Source organism: Salvelinus alpinus, unplaced genomic scaffold (genome assembly GCF_045679555.1).
Source record: "Salvelinus alpinus unplaced genomic scaffold, SLU_Salpinus.1 scaffold_40, whole genome shotgun sequence".
In the NCBI taxonomy this organism is placed as follows: Eukaryota; Metazoa; Chordata; class Actinopteri; order Salmoniformes; family Salmonidae; genus Salvelinus; species Salvelinus alpinus.
The window spans coordinates 724,253-735,706 of record NW_027255981.1 but is presented as its reverse complement, the minus strand read 5'-3'; positions in this window follow the sequence as shown (position 1 = coordinate 735,706).

Sequence of the window (11,454 nt, the reverse complement as noted above, 5' to 3'; positions counted from 1 at the left end):
GGGAAATTCTTAAGCTCAGAGCTCTATGTGAATGAAACAATGCTCTATGTGAATGAAACAATAAAAAATATATATATATAAATTAATAAATTGTATTTTTAAATACATATTCACAACTGTAACAATGATAAATGTCCATTGGGGTGGGGGCAGGATAAATGTCTGTTACTATTAGTAATAGCTGTAACATGAAAGTGGTGGCCATTAGAATGGTTCCCCCTGGTCTAATCGATTCTCCCTGTCCATACATTTTATCTCAATGGCGTTTGAGGCCTCTGTTAGTAAGCCTTTGTGTGCTTGCTTTGTGTGTGTGTGTGTGTGTTAGTCCTTGTGTGTGGGTGTGCGTGTGTATCAGGACAGCTCCGGGCCTTGACATTTCTCAGTATCTCGGTATGATTCAATCACCCTCACTTGCCCAGGTCAGGACCCCATCACATGACATGGACACAGGGCTTCCTAGTGCCCCAGGCCACTCAGAGACAGGAAAACACGTGAACCGAGTCAACACTGTGTGAAATGGCTTTCATTACAGTTCAAATCTCTATTTTCCACCACAGAATGGCCTGTGAAAACACCCTGTTCCTGGGCATGTTCCCTAGTCCAAGGAGGAAACTGACATGGGCGAAGGTCAACCAGAGGACACTGATGCTAGTATTTATGCTTTGGACACATAATGTGATGTTACTAATGTGTTCCATGGGTAGGATGATAGGGTATATTGATATGACCACTGATTGGTGTTTATTGACAGTTGTGTTGCTGTGTGATCTTTGGGTGCAATGTTGAACTTGTTTATGACCATATATGGGCTTACAGTGCATTTTGTTACGTTACAGCCTTATTCTTAAATGAATGGAGAGAAAAAAATGTCCTCATCAATCTACACACAATAATCCACAATGACAAAGCAAAAACAGGCTTTTTGAAATGTATGCAAATTTGTAAAAAATAAAAACCTGAAATATCACATTTACATAAGTATTCATACCCTTACTCAGTACTTTGTTGAAGCACCTTTGGAAGTGATTACAGCCTCAAATCGTCTTGGGAATTACGCTACAAGCTTGGCACACCTGTATTTGGGGAGTTTCTCCCATTCTTTTCTGCAGATCCTCTCAAGCTCTATCAGGTTGGATGGGGAGCGTCGCTGCTGTCACGCCCTGACATTAGTTATCTATGTTTTCTTTATTATTTTGGTTAGGTCAGGGTGTGACTAGGGTGGGTATGCTAGTTTTGTCCTGTCTAGGGTTTTTGTATATTTAGGGGTTTTGTAGGTATAGGTATATATATGTCTATGGAGGCCTGATATGGTTCCCAATCAGAGGCAGCTGTTTATCGTTGTCTCTGATTGGGGACCATATTTAGGTAGCCATTTTCCCTTGGGTATTTGTGGGTTCTTGTCTATGTGTAGTTGCCTGTTCAGCACTCATTTGTATAACTTCACGGTTCGTTTTGTTATTTTGTTAGTTTTGTTCAGTGTTCATTCTTAGAAATAAGAAGAATGTACACATACCACGCTGCGCCTTGGTCCGATTCATACGACGAACGTGACAGCTGCTCAGGTATTTTCAGGTCTCTCGCTCGGGTTCAAGTCTGGACTCTGGTTGGTCCACTCAAGGACATTGTGACTTGTCACGAAGCAACTCCTGCGTTGTCTTGGCTGCGTGCTTAGGGTTGTTGTCATATTGGAAGGTGAACCTTCGCCGCAGACTGAGGTCCTGAGTGCTCTGGAGCAGGTTTTCATCAATGATCTCTCTGTACTTTGCTCCATTCATCTTTCCCTTGACACGGACAAGTCTCCCAGTTCCTGCCTATGAAAAACATCCCCACAGCATGATGCTGCCACCACCATGCTTCACCGTAGGGATGGTTTTGGCAAGGTGATGAGCGGTGCCTAGTTTCCTCCAGACGTGACCCTTGGCCTTCTCCCATCTCCACAGAGGAACTCTGGAGCTCTGTCAGTTACCATCGGGTTCTTGGTCACCTCCCTAACTAAGGCCTTTCTCCTCCAATTGCTCAGTTTGGCCGGGCGGCCAGCTCTAGGAAGAGTATTCCATTTAAGAATTTTTGGTACCCTTCCCAAGATCGGTTCCTCGACACCTTCCTGTCTCGGAGCTCTAAGGACAATTCCCTCGACCTCATGACTTGGTTTTTGCTCTGACATGCGCTGTCAACTGTGGGACCTTATATAGACAGGTGTGTGCCTTTCCAAATCATGTCCAATCAATTGAATGTACCACAGGTGGACTCCAATTAAGTTGGAGAAACATCTCAAGGATGATCAATTGAAACAGGATGCACCTGAGCTCAATTTGGAGTCTCATAGCAAAGGGTCTGAATACTTACGTAAATATGGTATATATATATATATATTTTTTTTTACATTTGCAGAAAATTCTGATCTTGTCAGACAACATAGGCAGCAGCTCTATAGAGATGAGATGATGACATGGAATGAAATAATAAAGTAATCAAATAAACAAATCTAATATACACAAATGAAATATTTAGTTAAAGTAACGTGAATAAATTATGGTTAATAAGTGATAAGCTGTAATATGCAGTCAATACCATCACGGAACTCTTATTAATTGTTTTATTCTGTGTTATGGCATTCAAACCACATAATGCATAGTTCATTTAATATTTAAAAAATACCCGAAACCAAAATGAAAACCATGATCATTATTTTAGGATTGAAACCGAACCGACCTCATAAAGCACTAACCACTCAGCACGGGAATAGATGGAAGGTTACTTCATCAATAAGTGCATCGATGATGTCGTCCCCACAGTGACTGTACGTACATACCCCAAACAGAAGTCGTGGATTACAGGCAACATCTGCACTGAGCTAAAGAGCTGCCGCTTTCAATGAGCGGGACTCCAACCCGGAAGCTTATAAGAAATTCCGCTATGCCCTCTGACGAACCATCAAACAGGCAAAGCGTCAATACAGGACTAAGATCGAATCGTACTACACCTGCTCTGATGCTCGTCAGGTGTGTGCAAGGCTTGCAAACTATTAAAGACTACAAAGGGAAGCACAGCCGAGAGCTGCCCAGTGACACGAGCCTACCAGACGAGCTAAATTACTTCTATGCTCGCATTGAGGCAAGTAACACTGAAACATGCATGAGAGCATCAGCTGTTCCGGACGACTGTGTGATCACGCTCTCCGCAGCCGATGTGAGTAAGACCTTTAAGCAGGTCAACATTCACGAGGCAGCAGGGCCAGACAGATTACCAGGACGTGTACTCCGAGCATGCGCTGACCAACTGGCAAGTGTCTTCACTGACATTTTCAACCTCTCCCTGTCTGAATCTGTAATACCAACATGTTTCAAGCAGACCACCATTGTCCCTGTGCCCAAGAACACTAAGGTAACCTGCCTAAATGACTACCGACGCGTAGCATTCACGTCTGTAGCCCTGAAGTGCTTTCGAAAGGCTGGTCATTGCTCACATCAACACCATTATCCCAGAAACCTTAGACCCACTCCAATTTGCATACCGCCCCAACAGATCCACAGATGATGCAATCTCTATTGCACTCCACACTGCCCTTTCACACCTGGACAAAAGGAACACCTATGTGAGAATGCTATTCATTGACTACAGCTCAGCGTTCAACACCATAGTGCCCTCAAAGCTCATCACTAAGCTAAGGACCCTGGGACTAAACACCTCTCTCTGAAACTAGATCCTGGACTTCCTGACGGGCCGCCCCCAGGTGGTAAGGGTGGGTAACAACACATTCGCCACGCTGATCCTCAACACGGGGGCCTCTCAGGGGTGATTGCTCAGTCCCCTCCTGTACTCCCTTTTCACTCATGACTGCACGGCCAGGCATGACTCCAACACCATCATTAAGTTTGCCGATGAAACAGTGGTAGGCCTGATCACCGACAACGACGAGACAGCCTATAGGGAGGAGGTCAGAGACTTGGCCGTGTGGTGCCAGGACAACCATCTCTCCCTCAATGTGATCAAGACAAAGGAGATGATTGTGACTACAGGAAAAGGAGGATCGAGCACGCTCCCATTCTCATCGACGGGGCTGCAGTGGAGCAGGATGAGAGCTTCAAGTTCCTTGGTGTCCACATCACCAACAAACCAACATGGTCCAAGCACACCAATACAGTCGTGAAGAGGGCACAACAAAACCTATTCCCCCTCTGGAGACTGAAAAGATTTAGCATGGGTCCTCAGATCCTCAAAAGGTTCTACAGCTGCACCATCGAGAGCATCCTGACGGGTTGCATAACTGCCTGGTATGGCAACTGCTCGGCCTCCAACCGCAAGGCACTACAGAGTGTTGTACGTACGGCCCAGTACATCACTGGGGCCAAGATTTCTGCCATCCAAGACCTCTATACAAGGCAGTGTCAGAGGAAGGCCCAAATAATTGTCAAAGACTCCAGCCACCCTTGTCATAGAATGATCTCTCTGCTACCGCACGGCAAGCTGTACTGGAGCACCAAATCTAGGTCCAAGAGACTTCTAAACAGCTTCTACCCCCAAGCCATAAGACTCCTGAACATCTAATCAAATGGCTACCCCCAGACTATAGCATTACCCCCCCCCCCCCCTTTTACGCTGCTTCTACTCTCTGTTATTATCTATGCATTGTCACTGTAATAACTTTACCTACATGTACATATTACCTCAATTACCTCGACTAACCGGTGTACCCACACATTGACTCGGAAGTTTACATAAAATACATTTAAACTCAGTTTTTCACAATTCCTGACATTTAATCCTAGTAAAAATTCCCTGTTTTAGGTCAGTTAGGATCACCACTTTATTTTAAGAATGTGAAATGTCAGAATAATAGTAGAGAGAATTATTTATTTAATCTTTTCTTTCTTTCATCACATTCCTAGTGGATCAGAAGTTAACATACACTCAATTAGTATTTGGTAGCATTGCCTTTAAATTGTTTAACTTGGGTCAAACGTTTCAGGTAGCCTTCCACAAGATTCCCACAATAAGTTGGGTGAATTTTGGCCCATTCCTCCTGACAGAGCTGGTGTAACTGAGTCAGGTTTGTAGGCCTCTTTGCTCGCACACGCTTTTTCAGGGCTTTGTGATGTCCACTCCAATACCTTGACTTTGTTGTCCTTAAGCCATTTTGCCACAATTTTGGAAGTATGCTTGGGGTCATTGTCCTTTTGAAAGACCCATTTGCGACCAAGCTTTAATTTAACGTCCTGACTGATGTCTTGAGATGTTGCTTCAATATATCCACATAATTGTCCTACCTCATTATGCCATCTATTTTGTGAAGTGCACCAGTCCCTCCTGCAACAATGCACCGCCACAACATGACGCTGCCACCCCCGTGCTTCACGGGAGGGTGCAAGCCTCACCCTTTATCCTCCAAACATAACAATGGTCATTATGGCCAAACAGTTCTATTTTTGTTTCATCAGACCAGAGGACATTTCTCCAAAAATTACGATCTTTGTCCCCATGTGCAGTTGCAAACTGTAGTCTGGCTTTTTTATAGCCGTTTTGGAGCAGTGGCTTCCTCCTTGCTGAGCGGTCTTTCAGGTTATGTCGATATAGGACTCGTTTTACTGTGGATATAGCTACTTTTGTACCCGTTTCCTCCAGCATCTTCACAAGGTTCTTTGCTGTTCTGGAATTGATTTGCACTTTTCGCACCAAAGTACGTTCATCTCTAGGAGACAGAATGAGTCTCCTTCCTGAGCGGTATGACGGCTGCGTGGTTCCATGGTGTTTATACTTGCGTACTATTGTTTGTACAGATGAACGTGGTACCTTCAGGTGTTTGGAAATTGCTCCCAAGGATGAACCAGACTTGTGGAGGTCTACAATTTTTGTTCTAAGGTCTTGGCTGATTTCTTTTGATTTTCCCATGATGTCAAGCAAAGAGGCACTGAGTTTGAAGGTAGGCCTTGAAATACATCCACAGGTACACCTCCAATTGACTCAAATGATGTCTATTAGCCTATCAGAAGCTTCTAAAGCCATGACATCATTTTCTGTCATTTTCCAAGCTGTTTAAAGGCACAGTCAACTTAACGTATGTAAACTTCTGACCCACTAGAATTGTGATACAGTGAATTATAAGTGAAATAATCTGTCTGTAAACAATTGTTGGAAAAATTACTTGTGTCGTGCACGAAGTAGATGTCCTAACCGACTTGCCAAAACTATAGTTTGTTAACAATATATTTGCGGAGTGGTTGAAAAATGCGTTTTAATGACTCCAACCTAAGTGTATGTAAACTTCTGACTTCAACTGTAGCCTCGCTATTGTTATTTTACTGCTGCTCTTTAATTATTTGTTATTTTTATTTCTTTTTTGTGGGGTATTTTTCTTAAAACTGCATTGTTGGTTAAGGGCTTGTTTGTTAGCATTTCACTGTAAGGTTGTTATACCTGTTATATTCGACGCATGTGACAAATACAATTTGATTTGAAGAGAGAGGCTAGAGTTGTGTAGCTGATGAACCGAAATATTTGCTAGATAGTAGGCCACTCATTAGCTAAATATTACGGGCTATAAATATTTACCTGTCAACGTGCAAGAAAAAAAGTTGGATCTGAGCATTCCTCCAAGCTGCGCTCTGCAGAAGACGGGCACGCAAAGCTCCACTATTGATTAGCCTACATTTTTAGACAGTAACATTTTCTACCTAGGCTACAACAACACAGTGCAATGAGGAAAGTATTATTATTATCAAGTGAGCAGGGCTGGATTAATGTAGGGGCTTTATCGGGGTTGAAGCCCCTGGGCTCAGGCCCGTGGGCGCCCAAGAGACAGCAAAAAAAGTGTTAAAGAATATACACTAAATATATACAGTATACATTATAAATGTAATATATATATATTTCACATTTTTTTACTGCAACTGTCAACCACAGGAGGATTCAGGAGCCAGCTTTTCGTCAGATGGGGGAAGTAGAGGAGGTAGGGGGCACACGTGGGTAACTGGGGAGCCCTACCTTGATTGGGTAACTGATTAATAATGAAAAATAAAAACTGTATATTACATAAATTGTGTGAGTCAGGGGCTGAGCCAAAGCCCTCTGAACAGTTGATGTTGAGATGTGTCTGTTACTTGAACTCTGTGAAGAATTTATTTGGGTGGCAATTTCTGAGGCTGGTAACTCTAATGAACTTATCCTCTGCAGCAGAGGTAACTCTGGGTCTTCCTTTGAGAGCCTGTTTCATCATACACCAGCTTGATGGTTTTTGCGACTGCACTTGAAGAAACTTTAAAAGTTCTTGACATTTTCCGTGTTGACTGACCTTCATGTCTTAAAGTAATGATGGACTGTCATTTCTCTTTGCTTATTTGAGCTGTTCTTACCATAATATGGACTTGGTATTTTACCAAATAGGGCTACCTTCTGTATACCACCCCTGTATACCATCTTCTGTATACCACAACACAACTGATTGGCTCAAACGCATTAAGAAGGAAAGAAATTCCACAAATTCACTTTTAAGAAGGCACACCTGTATAACATTTTCTGTATACCACAACACAACTGATTGGCTCAAACGCATTAAGAAGAAAATAAATTCGACAAATTCACTTTTAAGAAGGCACACCTAATTGAAATGCATTCCAGGTGACTACCTCATGAAGCTGGTTGAGAGAATGCCAAGAGTGTGCAAAGCTGTCATCATGGCAAAGGGTGATAAAATATATTTTGATTCTGTTAACACTTTTTTGGTTACTACATGACTCCATATGTGTTACTTCATAGTTTTGATGTCTTCACTATTATTCTACAATGTAGAAAATAGTAAAAATAAAGAAAAACCCTTGAATGCGTAGGTGTTCTAAAACTTTTGACCGGTAGTGTATATATATATCCATTGATCTTTAAGAATATAACTTAGAAATGATAAATGTCTCATGAGCTTAGTTCAACAGTCACACTCCATGAGAACCAAAATATAAGCTTGTTTTACTCCAATGTTTTACTCCAGAGACTGTAAGAAACCCTTTAATTATTGTGAAGATGATTGTTTCCCGAGTTCTTAGTTGTCATGAAAGCACTGAAGTCGGAAGTCAGAGATTTCAGAGTTCCCAGTTGTTTTGAACGCAGCATTTCTGTTGCGCGCTAGCTCCGTACATCATCACTATAAGCGTTATTTTATTCGCCAGATACTCTACATGCCCATGTGCTGGATAGGCCAAGTGCAAAGAGGGACTGGTCGAACAGCCAATGGAAAGGCACAATTGAAATGCCCACCCAGCCAGGTTCAGCAAAGAGAAATAATGAGTGAGTTGGGTTGTACACCAAAGTTACACATAGTTAAATGCAATACGTCATTCCAAAATGCTGACAAATGCTAACATTTAATCGATTACAAATTGCATGACCCTCACATGGATGAAAATATATATATACTAAACCCTTCCCCTGAGTGAAACTGAAAAAGCACGACCCTCCCCCATTTTCCTCGTGGTAATAATTGTGTAAATTTCGACCGACCCCTAAGAGGCGATCAGACTCATCGTGCACAGTTACATGCACACAATGCGATTTTTGTGATGGAAAGTCCGGTTAATATAATAGCTTGTATCGACGTTTACATGCTTTGCAAGAAGAACCACTTCCCTAATAATCCTGTTTACATGGACACATCTGAAATCAGGCTACTGACTTTTGATGAATGCAGATAATCGCCAATCCAAATAAACGTTCTACCACAGTGACCATATTTTTACGAAGACCATTTGATTCTGAGTTCGTACATATAAAGTGTGTATGTGAAAACTATTTATAAGATGCATACATTCAGTTTTTCCGAACTCACTTCACTTCCGCATACAGTGGGAAACTTGCGCTACCCGCTGTTGGCACATGCGCAGATTAAATACACCGCTTGAACCCCGATTAAACTGTTTACATGTCCTAATAATTCGAAAGATTTCTCAGAAAACCAGGTGTTTCAATTATTAGTGTGCATGTAAATGTACTCATTGACTTCTATATAAAAGGTCTGAGTGCTTTGATAGTGAAATGGCCAGTGCATTTGCAAGGACTTTTCCTAACACCACTTATTTGCATCACATGGCAGGCTCCATTTAGCTCGTACCACAAACTAACAAGGGTCCACGAAGATGCACGTTTGGGACTTTGTTTGGGACTGAAAAACATGTTTGTAGGCTTTAATCAATTAATCAACTATTTAGATCTGACAAAAAAAGGATAGAGAACATGTTGGATCAATATGGGAAGACCACTGAGTCAATCTTTACTTCATTGGCTGTTTTAACGTGTACACTCAGTGAAGCGTGAAACATAACATTAAAATCCCCTGCTTGCTTTGCTTTATGTACCACAGTTAAGGGGATGAAGATGAATGTAGCCTAGTTATATAAATATGATGCTTTAGGTTGTTCTTGTCACGATCGTCTTGAGGACAATGAGTGGACCAAGGTGCAGCGTGTGAAAAATACATCTTCTTTTATTGGAAGACGACAACGAACGAAAACAAAACAACAAACAGACGAACGTGAAGCTATAAAAGACTAAGTGCTAACATGCAACATAGACATAGACAATTACCCACAAAACCCAAATGCCTATGGCTGCCTTAAATATGGCTCTCAATCAGAGACAATAAACCACAGCTGCCTCTAATTGAGAACCAATCTAAGCAGCCATAGACATACAAACACCTAGATAACTAAGGCCAGGGTGTGACAGTACCCCCCCCCCCCCCCAAAGGTGCGAACTCCGACCGCACAACCTGACATTGAAGGGGAGGGTCCGGGGTGGGCCTTATTACGGCGGCGGCTCGGGTGCGGGACGTGGCCCCCACTCCACCATTGTCAATACCCGCTTTGGTGGCTCTGGCAGATCCTGGCTGACTGGCGGCTCTGGCAGATCCTGGCTGACTGGCGGCTCTGGCAGATCCTGGCTGACTGGCGGCTCTGGCAGATCCTGGCTGACTGGCGGCTCTGGCAGATCCTGGCTGACTGGCGGCTCTGGCAGATCCTGGCGGCTCTGGCAGATCCTGGCTGACTGACGGCTCTGGCAGATCCTGGCTGGCTGACGGCTCTGGCAGGTCATGGCTGGCTGACGGCTCTGGCTGGTCATGGCTGGCTGACGGCTCTGGCTGGTCATGGCTGGCTGACGGCTCTGGCTGGTCATGGCTGGCTGACGGCTCTGGCTGGTCATGGCTGGCTGACGGCTCTGGCGGCTCCTGTCTGGCGGAAGGCCCTGGCGGCTCCTGTCTGGCGGAAGGCCCTGGCGGCTCCTGTCTGGCGGAAGGCCCTGGCGGCTCCTGTCTGGCGGAAGGCCCTGGCGGCTCCTGTCTGGCGGAAGGCCCTGGCGGCTCCTGTCTGGCGGAAGGCTCTGGCGGCTCCTGCCTGGCGGAAGGCTCTGGCGGCTCCTGCCTGGCGGAAGGCTCTGGCGGCTCCTGCCTGGCGGAAGGCTCTGGCGGCTCCTGCCTGGCGGAAGGCTCTGGCGGCTCCTGTCTGGCGGAAGGCTCTGGCGGCTCCTGTCTGGCGGACGGCTCTGGCGGCTCCTGTCTGGCGGAAGGCTCTGGCGGCTCCTGTCTGGCGGACGGCTCTGGCGGCTCCTGTCTGGCGGACGGCTCTGGCGGCTCCTGTCTGGCGGACGGCTCTGGCGGCTCCTGTCTGGCGGACGGCTCTGAAAGCTCAGGACAGACGGGCGGCTCTGAAAGCTCAGGACAGACGGGCGGCTCTGAAAGCTCAGGACAGACGGGCGGCTTTGAAGGCTCAGGACAGACGGGCGGCTTTGAAGGCTCAGGACAGACGGGCGGCTTTGAAGGCTCAGTACAGACGGGCAGCGCAGGCGGCGCTTGGCAGACGGACAGCTCAGACGGCGTTGGGCAGACGGCAGACTCTGGCCGGCTGAGGCGCACCTTCAGGCTAGTGCGGGGAGCAGCAACAGGACGCACAGGACTCTGGAGACGCACAGGAGGCTTGGTGCGTGGTGTAGGCACTGGTGGTAATGGGCTGGAGACACGCACCACAGGGCTAGTGCGTGGAGGAGGAACAGGGCTCTGGAGACGCACAGGAAGCCTGGTGCGTGGTGTAGGCACTGGTGGTACTGGGCTGGGGCGGGGAGGTGGCGCCGGAAATACCGGACCGTGCAGGCGTACTGGCTCCCTTGAGCACTGAGCCTGCCCAACCTTACCTGGTTGTATGCTCCCCGTAGCCCGACCAATGCGGGGAGGTGGAATAACCCGCACTGGGCTGTGTAGGCGAACCGGGGACACCATGCGTAAGGCTGGTGCCATGTATGCCGGCCCGAGGAGACACACTGGAGGCCAGATGCGTTGGGCCGGCTTCATGACATCCGGCTCAATACTCAATCTAGCCCGGCCGATACGAGGAGCTGGTATGTACCGCACCGGGCTATGCACACGTACAGGAGACACCATGCGCTCTACCGCATAACACGGTGTCTGCCCGTACTCTCGCT